Below are 15,801 nucleotides of genomic sequence, written 5' to 3'. Positions count from 1 at the left end.
TTTATTGCTACTTTCAAAAGCATTTTCAACAGTAAAACATTAAAAAAAAAATATTTACTTTATACTCATTAAAATATGACTTTTGAAGTATGCAACAGTAATTTGTAGTACATTTTCGTTTTTAAATAATGTTTTGTATCTTTGTTCCTGGTCATCATATTTATTCATAAAAATGTAATAATACCCTTAACAATCTCACACCTGCAAAAATTTTGGTTGTATCAGCCAAATCAGAGCAGACAAGTGATATATTTCCAAAAAATTATGTAATAATCTATTAATTCCAGTAAAATTTTCATTTAAATACGGTTCGTCTGCCTGTGTGGATCAATCGGACCGCGCACTGGACTCACAATCCAGAGGTCGCCGGTTCGAATCCCGAGGCAGACACAAAAAATTCTAAGTGTTAATATCACCCAAAGGAAAAATATATCTCAAAATCTGCAACAGTGGATTTGCTGCAGAAAATGTTATATTTTATTACATTTTTTGCAGCAAGCCCATAGATCATTTTTGCCCGCGTGTAAAGACGTCAGCGATCTGCAGTTCTCACCAACACATATAACGCTGGTGCGTCTCCGAGCAACACTCCAGAGAGAACATTATGTTCGCGCTCTGTCCCTCACTATTCATTAAGCGTCCATGGCGCGGTGGTAGCGTGTCGGATCAGCAACTTAGAAGTCGATGGTGCAATCCTCGTTCTGTTAAGATTTTTTTTCTGCAATACAATCAATCTGCCGTCGATAATGTCGATAATTGTCGGTAACGGGCAAAAATGTCATACCCCTATATCGCAAAAAATGCATGAGGACAGATTTCATGCAGATTTTGATATACTTTCATGCCGCCATGTATCACAATCATGCGACCGCCGGTTGGGTGTAGGTATTCGGTGCCCTCTCCCCGTGCCATACCTTCACACTTAGGAGAGTCTTGTCGCAAAAAGAACGATACACGCCTGTGGATCCGTTGACGAAACCGCAAGATTTAAGAGGGCCACCCAAGTAGCACTCATAACTTGTCGTCTGTTGAATAATAGTTAGACAGCTGTTTTGGATCAACATACGAGAAAAAATTTCAACGTTAGTTAAATAACAGTTTGTTTCACTACTTGTATACCTGACTTATGTAACTCTTGAGATTTGTGCCACACAAGTGTTACAACACAGTCAACTTCACTCTTTTCCAACTTTAACACACAACATAGGGAATATTTTCACATGTTTGGGAGGGTAAGCACTTGCTCCTAACTCCATCCAATTTGCTGATTTTCACTATTTAAACAATTTATTTTGGAACACTTTTGATAGAAACTTGTTTGCTCACTTCCTATTGAGCTATTTATCTCTTTATTTCACTTGAAAACACTTTTTATGAGCTGTAATTGAACGTCAAAGTGCTGATATGCCAACATGCTGTTCCCTCATCTGCAATGTTTTACTCGAAAACAGTTTGTTGAATAAAAACAATCTTGCACTGTTTGTTCACTGCTTATCTAACATTGTCATGTGACGGCATCTGCTTAAAAATGGGCGTGGCCAACCATTCTATAGAAACCTTAGGTTTTCTCGCATTGTTACACAAATGTTATCGGAGAATAGATTATATAACTGATGCTCAACATACATATTCAACTTGACATTGCGTGTTGTTAGGTGGTGTAAATTTGTACATGAGGAATTTAGAGTTTCAATAATGTTTATTTATTGAAGATTGCAATAGTTTTGATTGTTGACTGATTCATTTGTGAACATATCGCTGGTAAAAGCTATAAAAACGAGGGGCAGGACACATGGACTAATCAACTATAATATTCCCCTAATCAATTAGAAATTATGCGCTAATTGACTAACTTTACGCTAATCAATTAGCGGGAAATTCCCATCGCAATGTAGTTATCTTGACATTTGTTGTTTACCTTTTTTTCCAAAATGGCGATAAATATCGTGGTCGGTGTCGTTGGTCTCATTTCGGAGGCGGATTAGAAACGAAATTTTGTGGATTGTCGCGATCGGTGTTTCTGTTAGTGATCAACGTTGTGATTAATAACAGGCACAGGCCTGTTATCATCCGGAACATGCTGAGAACCACAATTTAAACGCAAATCTTACCAACCACCCGGCGTCAAAGTTCCCTTGGAAGCTTGGAAGCAAAACAGCATCAACAACAGCGCTCCCAAATCGCCCTGCCGGAAGCGGTCTCATTGAAACGATTGTACTGACGGAATGCCGCCCATGTTTTGGAACCCTACTAACCCCCGGTTTTTCTTTTAGCAAAAAAGACGAAACTCTCGGCATCATTCGAGAACCTCCGGGAACCACAACGGAAACGACAGACGGCGGAGACATCGCAAATAATTGCCGCACCTCGATCAACTTGTCCGACGTAAAAAGTACCTCTGACCTCCACAAAGGTCTGCAGCTACAGTGCCCTGCAACAGCTAAGATTCGAACTTATCTCTTAGTGGAGAAGCATAACCCCGGCACCGGCTCCAACAGCTGGAGTGTGCCGAATTCAGTGTCGGGATGTCGAATTCAGTGACGGTAGAACCGAAAATCGTGCCAACACCTCCATCAGCCGGAGACGGACTTCAACTTTAGTGAGGCTGGTGAAACTGTAGACAAACAAACGACAGAGAAGTAGACGCAAGCAAACGAATGCAAAGTGAACTTCCCGGAAGTGAACCACAAAATGTGTTCCACAAGTAGCCGAGCAACCGGGCTTCGTATGTATGACCGAGAACCAGCAACGGGTTGCGGCAGCTTGTCGTTATGGACAGAAAAAAGTGTGACAAGAACATCGTCGAGATCTAAACTCTAATAATTATTTCAAAAATATTGTATATTTACTGTTTGAGAAAAAAGATCGAAATACAATGCGTAAAATTGGGGTTTGGGTGGGGTTTCAGTGTATTATCAAACTCATTAACAATTATTGTTAAACAGCGGATCGCGAAGTTCTTTCATACCGTCAACATGACCCAATCTCACCCCCCAGACCCAATGTCACCCCGATAACGGTACAATAGAAGCTCCTCTGGGCTATTCTCGAACCACGTCGGGTGAAAGACCTGTATGTGTTTGTGTATTGGGACATCATCATCAGAGTCCTCGTTTTGGTAACAACTGTTGTTCCCGGAAGTGGGTTACGGCTTCTCGGAGGCTGCCGTTGGCAGTGCGGTCGAGGTTGAAATGGTTTTGGTCGTGTGGTGCGTCCGGATGTTCATTTGGGTCGCCGAGCTGATGAGGCATTAGATCGTTGATTTTGAGGATTTTCACCATGCAAAATCCTGTTAGACGTTACGGTCGCGCCTAGCAGGACCGGCAGGCATGCTTTGCCAAAGCAGCCGCCGCACAGATCGTCTGGTGCAGATAGGAATCAGAACCGCACAGGTTGGTCTCGTGGTGGGCGGCAACTACAAGCGTTGTGAAATGTAAAGTCCCCCACGGTGCCCTCGTCCTCAAGAAAGTCAACAATCTCTGAGTCGGATTCCTTTTTGAAGGGCGGTGCTTCTTGAACTGGGCACCGCTTTTGGAAGAGGGAGGGTGCTAGCACTGGACATCCGGTGAAAATGGGCAGCATAAGTCCGAGCAGAATGTGTCCATTATCGCATTCACCAACCGAACGGACATAACGACCGGTTCATCCTGCATCGGGCCGTATTTCCGGTTACTTGAAATGACGGACGCACCCCGGTCCACCTGCAGCTCGGGTAGTTACTTAGCGAACGTTTCGGTGCTGGAACTACTGGAGGACGGTCACATTTGGCGAAGGGGGACATTCCGCGGGGAGTTTGGAAGGATTGTTGAAAATCAGTTACGTGACAACTTCGACATGCTTCTGTTTGTTTGTGTCGTCGTTCCCGATAACCTATGAGCTTGAAATTACGGCGGCCGCAGCCGCGATCCTTCACTCGTCGCATGTGCTCTCAATTTAACCGCCAGCTGGTAGAGGGGGAATTCCCGAAGGCGCGCTTAGCTCATAATTGCTGTTTGTTGCGTTTGCAGAAAACTATCTCGTTCAACCGGATTCCGTCATCATGGTTCTCAATCAGGTCAAAATTCGAAGCCTTCAGGGAACTAAGCACAATTCAAGCCTGCTCCACCTCCTCCGAGAAAAAATTTCTCCAAAACAATTCAAAACAAAACACGTTTGCTGCTGTCAAAATAACGTCTCTCAACATGACAAGATTATTCAATTCACGGTGGGAATGATCTGCCAAATCAGCGCTAATCAATTAGCTAATTGACCAAAATCAACGCTAGTTGATTAGCGTTACTATAATTGATTAGTGTCGGAGATAGGGTGGATTAAAGATTATTGAAAAATAATTGTAAGCATTTAAATAAACCTTTGTGCTGTGCATTATGAAATTCCGTTGAAAATATAGTCTCATTATCTATGTAAAGTTCCGTTTCCTAAGGGCGTACTTAATGAGAGAGAAGGAGAGCTTTTCTATATTATGGTGAGTGCGAGAGAGTCTTGTAGAATATCGACTTGTGGCTCTAAACAAAATCTCTCGCGTTTGCTTGTCAGTCTGTTGGAGAAAGCTGAGACGAACGGTTCGTTTTGCGTTCTGACATCAATTAGCTAAATTAAATAAAATGGCTCCGAAAGGTGCGACAATGGCGCAGGAGGAGGAAACAACCGAGTTAGTGGACGTAAGTGTAGGCAATTTTGGAAACAGGTTCGAAATTGTGGAAGGAGACGTGGTGTGAATGTTTGGTGTTGCGGCCGGGTGTTTTTATGGAAGTGTCCATCTTACGGCAGATTCCGTTTTGCTCCCGGAAGGGTTGGAAAGTGCGTTGCCCATGCGATGAGGCTGTGAGACAAAGCTTGCTTTGTTGTACACAGACATCAATTTCATGCATGAGACGATCGTGTGGATGAAAAATTTGTCCCGTTGGCCATACGGTGTGGTTGTGAGGCGATGCTTTCATTGCTGGTCACACACACACTCTAACGTATGAGACGAAAGATGTAAAACAAAAGTGAGTCGTTTTCGTTGGGTATGCGATGTGGTTGTGAGACAAGTACGCTTGTTGGACACTAACACAATGGAAAGCATAAGACGATAGTAGAGTGTGAGGCGAAATCGACATCGCTGGGCACACACACATGAGTCGAAACACAAAAGAAAAGTTGGCCATGAGAAGTGAGGCGAAATCGAATTCGCTGGACACACTCATGAGACGGAAAGGGCAAATGATAAGTTGGCCATGCCATTTGGTTGAGAGACAAAAGTTTGCTTGTTGAAATCATCACAAAGAGAGGGATTTGAGATGTTGTATGCCATTCGATGCGATTGAGAGCATTGTTTGTGGATGTTTCGAGACGTTAATCTTGTTGTGAGGACGAATAGATGAAAAGGCATAAGTTGGCGTTGAGATGTGGTTGGGAGGAAATTTATTTTGCTGAAAACGGGAGAAATAAGAGAATAAATGTTGTTGGTGATGATGTGAGAAATTAAACGAACAAAAAGTTGACCATGAGATATAGTAAAAAAAACCTTGTTTGCTTTGTTGAGAGCAAGACAAATTGAAGGATTTGAGTATTGGTGTAATTGTGATACGAAATCACAATTTGCTGGACACATAAGAAACGAATGAGGTCAAAGAAAATGTCATGACACGTGGTTGAGAGGCAGAGGTTTGCTTTGTCGAGATCGCGCAAGAGAGAGATTTGAGATTCAGTATACCATGGGATGCGGTTGAGAGCCTTGTTTGATTTGTTGTGAGCGGGACTGATTCGAGACGTTAGTCTTGTTGTGAGGCGAAATGGACATCGCGGAACACTCACACTAAGATGAAAAGATAAGTTGGCAATGAGAAGGATGGTTGATAGGCAGAGGTTTGCATGTTGAGATCGCTACAAAGAGAGGGATTTGAGATGTGGCATGCCATGCGACGCGGTTGAGAAACTTGTTTGCTTGTTGTGAGCGAGACGAAATTAGAGATTTGAGGACGATGTGTGGAATTTGAGATGTGTTAAGTTATGAGATTTGGTTGAGAGGCTGGATTATTTTGTTAAGATCGCGAGATAGTAAGGAATTTGAAAGGTGGTATGCCAAGCGATGAGGTGTAGAGGCAAGTTTGCTTTGCCTAGAGCGAGGAGAGATTGCTGAGAGATTTGAGATCTTGGAGAAGTGGTTAGAGCATAGCTTACTTTATTGAGAGCGGGACGAAATGAGAGATTTGAGGTATTGATGTGGTTGTGTGGCAAAATCGACTTCGCTGGACATGACATGCAATGAAAAAGGCAAAAGAAAATTTGGCCTTGTTTGCTTGTTGTGAGCGGGGAAAAGTGAAAGCTACGTAACGTTGGCCATGAGATGTGATTCATAGCCTAGTTTGCTTTGTTGTGAGCGGGACGAACTGAAAGCTACGAGGTATAGGCCATGGGAGGTGATTTAGAGCCTAGTTTGCTTTGTTGTGAGCAGAACAAATTGAGGGATTTATGTATTTGTGAGCCGAGTTTGCTTTGTTCAGAGCGGGATGATGTTTGTGATGAGTTGAAATTTGAGATGTGTTATGTCATGTGATGTGGTTGAGAAGTTTGTTTGCTGAGAGCGGGAAGAGATTGTTAAGAAATTTGAGATCTTGAGAGCTTTGTTTGCTTTGTTGCGAGTGGGACGAGGTGAAAGCTACAAGACGTTGACCATGAGATGTGATTTAGAGCCTAGTTTGCTTTGTTATGCGCAGGATAAATTAAAGGATTTAAGTATTGGTAAGCCTAGTCGCTGTGTTGAGAGCGGGGCGATGTGTGGAATTTGAGATGTGTTAAGTTATGAGATGTGGTTGAGAGGCTTGTATATTTTGTTAAGATCGCGACATAGTAAGAAATTTGTAATGTTGTATGCCATCGATGAGGTTGAGAGTCAAGGTTGCTTTGCGCTGAGAGCGGGAAGAGATTGCTGAGAGATTTGAGATCTTGGGGAAGTGGTTAGAGCCTTGCTTGCTTTGTTAAGAGTAGAACGAAGTGAAAGGTACGTGGTGTAGGCCATGGAATGTGATTTAGAGCCTAGTTAGCTTTGTTGTGGTCTGAACAAATTGAGGGATTTAAGTATTGGTGAGCCGAGTTTGCTTTGTTGAGAGCGGAACGATGTTTGTGATGAGTTGGAATATGTGTTAAGTCATGTGATGTGGTTGAGAAGCAGGTTTAATTTGCCGAGAGCGGGAAGAGATTGTTGAGAAATTCAAGATCTTGAAGTTGTGGTTAGAACCTAGCTTGCTTTGTTGATAGCGGGACGAAGTGAGTGATTTGAGATATTGATATAGTTGTGTGGCGAAATCGACTTCGCTGGACATACACATGAAACGAAAGAGGCAAAGAAAAGTTGGCCAGGACATATGGTTAAGACGCAGATGCAGTTGGGAGCCTTATTTGTTTTGTTGTGAGCGGATGGAATATAAGCTACGTGACGTTCATCCTGAGATGTGATTAAGAGTCTAGTTTGCTGTTGTGAGCAGGATAAATTAAGAGATTTAAGTATTAGTTTGCTTTGTTGAGAGCGGGATGATGTGTTGGAATTCGAGAGGTTTTACGTCATGAGATGTGGTTGAGAGGCATGCTTACTTTGTGGAGATCGCGGCATAGTAAGGAATCTGAGAGGTAGTATGTCATGCGATGCGGTTGAGAGGCAAGTCTACTTTGCTGAAAGCGGGAACAAATTGTTGATAGTTTTGAGACCTTGGTGTGATGAGTACATGATAGATGAACGGGAAGCTCGCAAGGATACTGGAAATCATGGCCGGTCAATGGGAGTTTGGTTTTTGAGATATCATAAAAGATCAGGAGAAATTTATGCCATTTTTCAGTAGAGTACAGGTGAAGGCGAATGTCGGAGATAGGGTGGATTAAAGATTATTGAAAAATAATTGTAAGCATGTAAATAAACCTTTGTGCTGTGCATTATGAAATTCCGTTGAAAATATAGTCTCATTATCTATGTAAAGTTCCGTTTCCTAAGGGCGTACTTAATGAGAGAGAAGGAGAGCTTTTCTATATTATGGTGAGTGCGAGAGAGTCTTGTAGAATATCGACTTGTGGCTCTAAACAAAATCTCTCGCGTTTGCTTGTCGGTCTGTTGGAGAAAGCTGAGACGAACGGTTCGTTTTGCGTTCTGACATCAATTAGCTAAATTAAATAAAATGGCTCCGAAAGGTGCGACAATTAGGTGTGTCTCACCCCTCGTATAAAAAATATCAGCTTATTGAGTTTATGATAGAGAAAACAACAAATCAAAACCATACTGATTTTCAATATTACTCCGTGGTACGGTAATCGAAATGACAGTTGAAACGGTTTGTTATAACAAAGTTATATAGTGGAGTTATAAAAACTGACTTGAAACAAACTTATATAACTTCAATTCCAATGACAGCCTTCGTTGGAGTTAAGTTCTTTGGCTATCAAAATAGACAGCAGCCTTGTTATTGACGCTTGGGCCAGCTTGTTTACTATGAAGCCCCGTGGAGAGATGTGGAAGCGCGCCTGGACCTGCCGTGGAGATAACAACTAATCGTCGAAGTCATCGGATCGAATCTTGGGAAAGAGGAAGTTCACCAAAAAAGGAAAATCTAAAAGTTCGTCATGCAGGGAATTTCCCACTAATCACAAGCGCGCCATGATTGTTTTTCTTTTTTTTTTAATTTCAATTTCAAATTATTTTAAATAAATCTTGCAGAAACAAGCGTACTTTTTTTTATTAGCTTCGTCGTTGATTGAAATTCTAATAAGAAACGTTTGTTTACATGTAAGTTATAACTATCGAGCTGTCAAATCTGCAACATGGAGTTAAACTTTTTGTGAAGTTGCTGTGAATTTTACCACGGCGCTTCAAAAAGTTTAACTCCATGTTGCACGCACACATTCTCACTTTTAATTTCTCGATAGTCGACGGTTAGACAGCTGTTTTCAATCTAACTTACCTTTCCAGTGTGCGCTTTGATTTGACAGCACAGCCGTAAACCACACCCCCTTTTTTCGTCGAATCTCTTGTTAGATAGCACAGTGTTGTCAAATACATTTGTACAACTTACTCTGATAACTTGCATCTTTTTGGCAAGTTATACAACAGAAAAAAGTGCGCTTTTTCCAGTTCACAGAAGTAGTAGAACAAGTTGTGGTAACGAAGGGGATTGGTTATACAACCAGTTAGGAAATACGTTTATCTGACAAAGTGTGTTGCTTGGGCACATTGTAAGGTGTTACGTCGGTTCCGTTTTTTATGATTTTAATTACTGAATAAATCCAACAAATTCAAAACTCAGTTAAAATATAATTTTCAAAATGTTGGAATTTGTTTCTTGTCTTATTTTGCACATTTTGATGAGTAAATGACACATAAAACACATAATTTGACTAATTTCCTGAACTGTTTTTCAAAAGTTTTCAATAAATGACGAAGGATTTTAAAACAAAAAAATTAAAATAAAGATATCTCAGAAATTTCTCGATGAAACATTTCGCTCTTAGAAGCATTGGAAAACTGAGAAAATTTCCTATAAGACACATTTGAAAGTAGCGATGACTATTTTTTCCTGATAAGGTTGTTCTAGAAAACACGCCGTGCAGTCGAATTAAAAAATACAAAAATTAAAATTCTAAAAAAGTCCTATTTCGTAGAGAACTGCTCATGTGAAAACCTCAGGAATACTAAAATCTGTTATTCCAAGGGCGCGGGAATACCTAAAAATAAAACTATGGCAATACCAAGTTTTGGTATTCAAGCAATGTTCAAAAATCTAGAAGACCTCAACTTGGTATTGAAATGGTTTTATTTTGTGGTATTATTTTACCATTGGAATAACATGTTTTGGTATTGTTGTGCCATTCCACATACAAGATTTTGGTATGATTTCATGGTATTTTACCATCTATAACTGGACAACCAATGGCACGTTTAGGTCGCTGTTATTTGCTCAAGTAATACCAAAATTTGGTATTCCCGTGTTATTTACCCCTGCTCGGTATTACCTTAGATGGCGGTACTATATGGCGAACAAATCTGATAGTTCAATTTAAATAAATTCACATTTTTTTATATGTAGCTCATCAAAAAAAGTTTTTATTTTCCCCGTTAACTTTAACATGACAACTTTAGTTGAGAAAAACTGCAAAAAATAATAAACTGGTATTACAAAATGAACAGAGAACACTTAACATCTTCTCTACTATTTGGCATTTACTCGATAGGTGGTAAAAGATAAGCATCAAATGAGTATTAACCGATTTGTTGCTCACAATTGCATCGCCCCATTGTATAATCATCATGCTGATTCCCAGACACTTTCTTTCATGGCCCTCAGAAACTTCCCATGAATTGAGTATTTGTTGCACAAATTTTATGTTAATTTGTAACTGGGGTTATCAAACCTTCAACTTTTTGTATAGATGAAAAAACTGCAAAATATAAGATTATTTCACGATTCAAGAAAAGAAAATAAAAAAACTCTGTCAACCTAAAAAAGATGTAAAGATTTAAAAAATATATTGTTGTGCAATCAAAAAGATATATTTGTACAATTGAAAAAGCAATATATGTTACACATTTTCAACACGACTGTCCATTAGGGTGCCCAGAAAATATGCTAAAATGACTTCTTAAAATCGCTAATAACTTTTCAGGATCAAATTTTACAGCTTTGAGATGTTCTACAAAGTTGTAGAGCATTAAATTTTCAATGAGAATCTCACTTTTGAGAATATTTGGATGGAAGTAGCGCACCGTGCAGATCAAACCGTCAGCAAATTGGGTTTTCCATACATTTTTTAGATTTTTCCCATACAAACTTTACCTTCGAGTATCAATGGGTAAATGTTGACCGATGTTGCTCATATTTGGCCCAGAGTCCTAAAATGGCTCAAGGAACAATATATAGCTTGTGGAGCAATATTTTGAGAAAAAGTCCTATATTCTGGACACCCAACTGTCCATGCCTAAGTGGCATGGGTATGAAGGCGTATGAAACATTAAAATGCCGTGAGGGGGTGCTCTTAATGCGAAAAAGGGGGTGGGGGTCGGACAGGGGTTTCTTACGGAAACTTACTTGAATCTGCTTTAATAAAGCTAAAATTTCCAGTGATGTTTAATCGATCATAAGTGTTCAAAATGCGCTACATTCCGATATGAATTTAATGATTTAATTGATCACTTTTCCCAAAATTTCTTTTCTTCACTAAACCGTCATATTCACACATGCAAAAGCAGATGTACGGAGAACACACTTAAACGTGGTTAAAAATCAACCAACCGTCACTAAGTCACACATGACACGAAGCAACATAAAATTTTTGCTGATCTTTTGAAATTAAAATAACTTCCCCCTAGCTTGGGCACTGAAACAATAACACAAACGATGCGTCACCGCCGTGTAAAGCACCATAACCTTAGGTGACTTTTTCTCACTGAACTGGAACGAAAATTCTTGTATCTTTTTTCCCCCTCTTTTTTTATGAGTTTTAGTTTCGACGGAAAGAGCGCGTACGTACCACGTCCGTCCGAGGTGCTGCTCATAACTGACTATTTCAACGATCGTGCACTTACCAACTACAAGTTGGTAGCCGCTTGTTAAACATTCTGCGACAGACCGGTAAATTAAACTGCAAGATGGCAACACTGGAATTTGAAAATGTGCTTTAAATTTTTGCTAAAATATTTTGTTAATATGGTATTTGAAATATATCCGTTTTGTATAAAGTTTAATATTCTGAATGGTTAAAAATTATAACATCATTCTAAACGCCAGTCTATGACTAGAGTACTTTTGAAGCTATGAGATAATTTGATTTTTTATGCTTGGCAAGATAACATCTGGGTGCTGAAAAGACAGAATGCGTAACGTGATTTTCGAATGCTCCCAACTGCTCCTCGCTACTACAAGTACACTACTGCTGTAAACATAAACAAAGTAGGAGGCTATGTTCAAGCTCCAGCGTGACATATTTTTTGCTGCTAAAGTGACTTATTTTGAAACATTTTGAATCTATTGATGTTAATTTTTTTGCTGAAAAATTAAGAGCGAGTTTTTCACCGATGTGAAACAGGTCGTATCGAGGTGCTCCGATTTGGATGAAACTTCCAGCGTTCGTTTGTCTATACATGAGATGAACTCATGCCAAATATGAGCACTCTACGACAAAGGGAAGTGGGGTAAAACGGGCATTGAAGTTTGAGGTCCAAAAAACATGAAAAATCTTAAAATTGCTCGCATTTCCGTAAAACTTCAACAATTCCAACTCTCTTAGATGCATTCGAAAGGTCTTTTGAAGCCCTTCAAAATGAGCCATAGACATCCAGGATTGGTTTGACTTTTTCTCATAGCTTAAGCAAATTACTGTAAAAAAATGATTTTTTTAAAACCTTAATAACTTTTTGCAACAGCCTCCAACACCCATACTTCCATAGGTCAAAAGATAGGTTATTTCATGCGCTATAAGCCTATGGAATTAACTTTTTGGCCAATCGCAGTTTTTCTCATAGTTTTTCGATTTTTCTATAACAAACATTTTACAGCGTTAGTTTTTGCCCTGTAGGCCTTCATAGCGGCTCTTTTTGGTGTCAATTTTGTCATATTCGGAATCCTCGGAAAATTTCACGTCAGTTAGAAGTATTGGAGTTGTAATTTTGATTTAAAAAATAATTAAATAAAACATTTTTGAAAAAAGAAATAGATCTTATTTACCCTGTGATCAATACGTCAAATGCTGTATCAAGTAGGCGAATATTTGTTTTACCCCTAATCCAACAAATTGTTAAAAAATATTTTAATTGATTCTAAGTGGCATTTTTCCAATTAAATTTACAACTCCAATATATCTAGCTTACGTGAAATTATCCGAGGATTCCGAATATGATAAAATTGACACCAAAAAGAGCCGCTATGAAGGCCTACAGGGCAAAAACTAACGCTGTAAAATGTTTGTTATAGAAAAATCGAAAAACTATGAGAAAAACTGCGATTGGCCAAAAAGTTAATTCCATAGGCTTATAGCGCATGAAATAACCTATCTTTTGACCTATGGAAGTATGGGTGTTGGAGGCTGTTGCAAAAAGTTATTAAGGTTTTAAAAAAATCATTTTTTTACAGTAATTTGCTTAAGCTATGAGAAAAAGTCAAACCAATCCTGGATGTCTATGGCTCATTTTGAAGGGCTTCAAAAGACCTTTCGAATGCATCTAAGAGAGTTGGAATTGATCAAGTTTTACGCAAATGGGAGCAATTTTATGATTTTTCATGTTATTTGGACCTCAAACTTCAATGCCCGTTCTACCCCACTTCCCTTTGTCGTAGATGGCTCATATTTGGCATGAGTTCATCTCATGTATAGACAAACGAACGCTTAAAGTTTCATCCAGATCGGAGCACCTCGATACGACCTCTAGAACAAACCGAGCAATATTTACAAATACTGCCTCTTAAGTGCTTCTCGGTTTTTTTTGTTCGTAGACTAAACGATGGGCGGCCAAAAGAGGCCTTTTTTGATTTCCACGTTGCATCAGAAGTGGGTGGAATTTTACGAATCAGAAAATCAACCGAATGGAAGTTCCGAGATTATGTATCTTTGAAACGCAGGGATAATTTCGGTTTATTCAGAATTATTTGGCAGGTGCCATTCATAGTTATTGATAATTTGTCGCTAACAATTCAAAAAGCGTCGCATAAACATAGGTTTTGCGTGAGACCTAGCGCTTATTGAAATGTTAGCGACGAATTGGGCCAATCTTTATTTCAACCAGCTTCCAAAGATTTGTTGACTTCGAATACCTCAAATGCTCGAAGCCATCGACTTTTTATTCCTGACCAAATAAATTATAGATCGATTACAATACTTGCCACTTCATGGTATAGTTTTGCAAACAGTAAATTGGTTCCGCTTTGACAGTTCTAAATTGAGGCCACTTTGCGAACCACTATTCTGCAACCAGGATTACATGTACCTGGGTGCTGAAAAGACAGAATGCGTAACGTGATTTCCGAATAACCCTCACTACAACAACTACACCACAGCTGTAAACATACAGCAATTCCCCACGAAAACAGCATGGAAAAAAACAAAAGTGCTCAGATCGGGCTCAAAATTTGTTTGGGGGTTCCCTGGCCGAAATAATTAGACCCGTTTTTTTTTTGTTTGGCCATTAGGGTAACCTACGCCGTGTTAGGGTGGTCTGAAAAATTGCCATTTTCGTCGATTTTCGCAAAAAAGACTTTTTTTTTCGAAAAATCATAACTCCTCGCCATTTTACCCGATTTCAATTGTCTTATACGCAAATGAAAGGTGATAAGTTGGCCTTACAAAGAAAAATAATAAGAAGTTTCAAAAATCTAGCCTAACATATGAAAAAGGCGTATGAAACATTAAAATGCCGTTTTGACGGTGTCTGGACCAAAGAGCCTATGTCTGGAAATATTTTTATCGTATTCCCCGGACATTTTTACTTAACTTACTAAAAAATGGGAGGAGTTCATTAACAGGATTCCGAGATATGATTTTTTGGAAATAAAATCCGTGTTTTTCGACGCGCCGCGTGCAAAAACCGGAAAATGATTAAAACGGCAAAAAATCAACTTTTTTCACTAAAACTGAGATGCTCTTCTGAAGATATACTATGCTTTCATCAACAGATCGCGATTTGGGGATCAGCGTGCAGGACATTTTTAAAGGACGTACAAACTCAACAAAATCAGTGCATCAAGGCAATCTTTAGGCTCCCGTTCCTGTACCCAACATTCGACTTGTACGCAAGCCAGCAGCATAGTATTTTGCCAATTCTTGGAATGTTCAAGCTGAGCAATTCTCTACAAAACCGGCCGATTTCGACCATTTTTATTTTTTGTATTTATTGATTTGGCTCAAACTTTGTGGGGGCCTTCCCTATGACCAAAGAAGCCATTTTGCATCATTAGTTTGTCCATATAAATTTCCATACAAATTTGGCAGCTGTTCATACAAAAATGGTACGTATATATTCGAAAATCTGTAACTTTTGAAGGAATTTTTTGATCAATTTGGTGTCTTCGGCAAAGTTGTAGGTATTGTTAAGGACTATTTAGAAAAAAATAGGTACACGGAAAAAAAAATTTCCCGATTTTTTTATTAACTTTTTTTTCACAAAAACTCAAATTCCCAAAATACGTATTTTTTGATTTTCGAGATTTTTTGATATGTTTTAGGGGACAAAAATCCGCAACTTTTGAGCTATAGAGAAACATGGTCAAAAAATCTGCCGCCGAGTTATGATTTTTTGAAAAACTGGTGATTTTTGGAAAAAATCGAAATTTTAGACATAAAATTTTTTTGACCTCATTTTTTTATGCAAAATTGAATTTGCAATCGAAAAGTACTTTACAGATTTTTTGATAAAGGGCTCCGTTTTCAAGATATAGCCACCGAAAGTTTGATTTTAGCGAAATATTTGCAGTTTTTCAATTTTTAAAAATAGTGACCATGAGTGACCATTTCTAAAAATATTTTTTTTGAGAAGTTCAGAAAATTTGCTATAAAATTGTCTAAGAGACATTGAAGATTGGACCTCTGGTTGCTGAGATACAGCGGCTTAAAGAAAAAGAAACACGAAAATTGAAGTTTTCTAAGTCTCACCCAAACAGCCCACCATTTTCTAATGACGATATCTCAGCAATTAATGGTCCGATTTTCAATGTTAATACATGAAACATTCGTGAAATTTTCCGATCTTTTCGAAAAAAATATTTTGAAAAAAAATAAATCAAGACTAACATTTTAAAAGGGCCAAACTTTGAATATTATGCCCATTAAAAATGCTAGTATTGATTTAAT

General features: G+C 38.9%; 1 protein-coding gene across 2 annotated transcripts in view; it reads right to left on the bottom strand.

The window, feature by feature from the left end:
* The window catches only part of LOC120429289 (cadherin-related family member 1), a 91,734-nt gene extending 79,856 nt beyond the window's left edge, over positions 1-11,878 (bottom strand). Inside the window, exon 1 of one of the 2 annotated variants that reach the window (XM_039594518.2) lies at positions 11,052-11,878. The gene's annotated coding sequence lies outside the window, so the exon portion shown is untranslated. The remainder of the gene's footprint in view (positions 1-11,051) is intronic. The other variant, XM_039594517.2, reaches the window with a different exon arrangement.
* Positions 11,879-15,801: the final 3,923 nt, after the last annotated feature.

Source organism: Culex pipiens, chromosome 1, assembly GCF_016801865.2.
Source record: "Culex pipiens pallens isolate TS chromosome 1, TS_CPP_V2, whole genome shotgun sequence".
In the NCBI taxonomy this organism is placed as follows: domain Eukaryota; kingdom Metazoa; phylum Arthropoda; class Insecta; order Diptera; family Culicidae; genus Culex; species Culex pipiens.
Note: the sequence above shows the minus strand (reverse complement) of the source record. Positions and strands in the feature narration are given on the sequence as shown.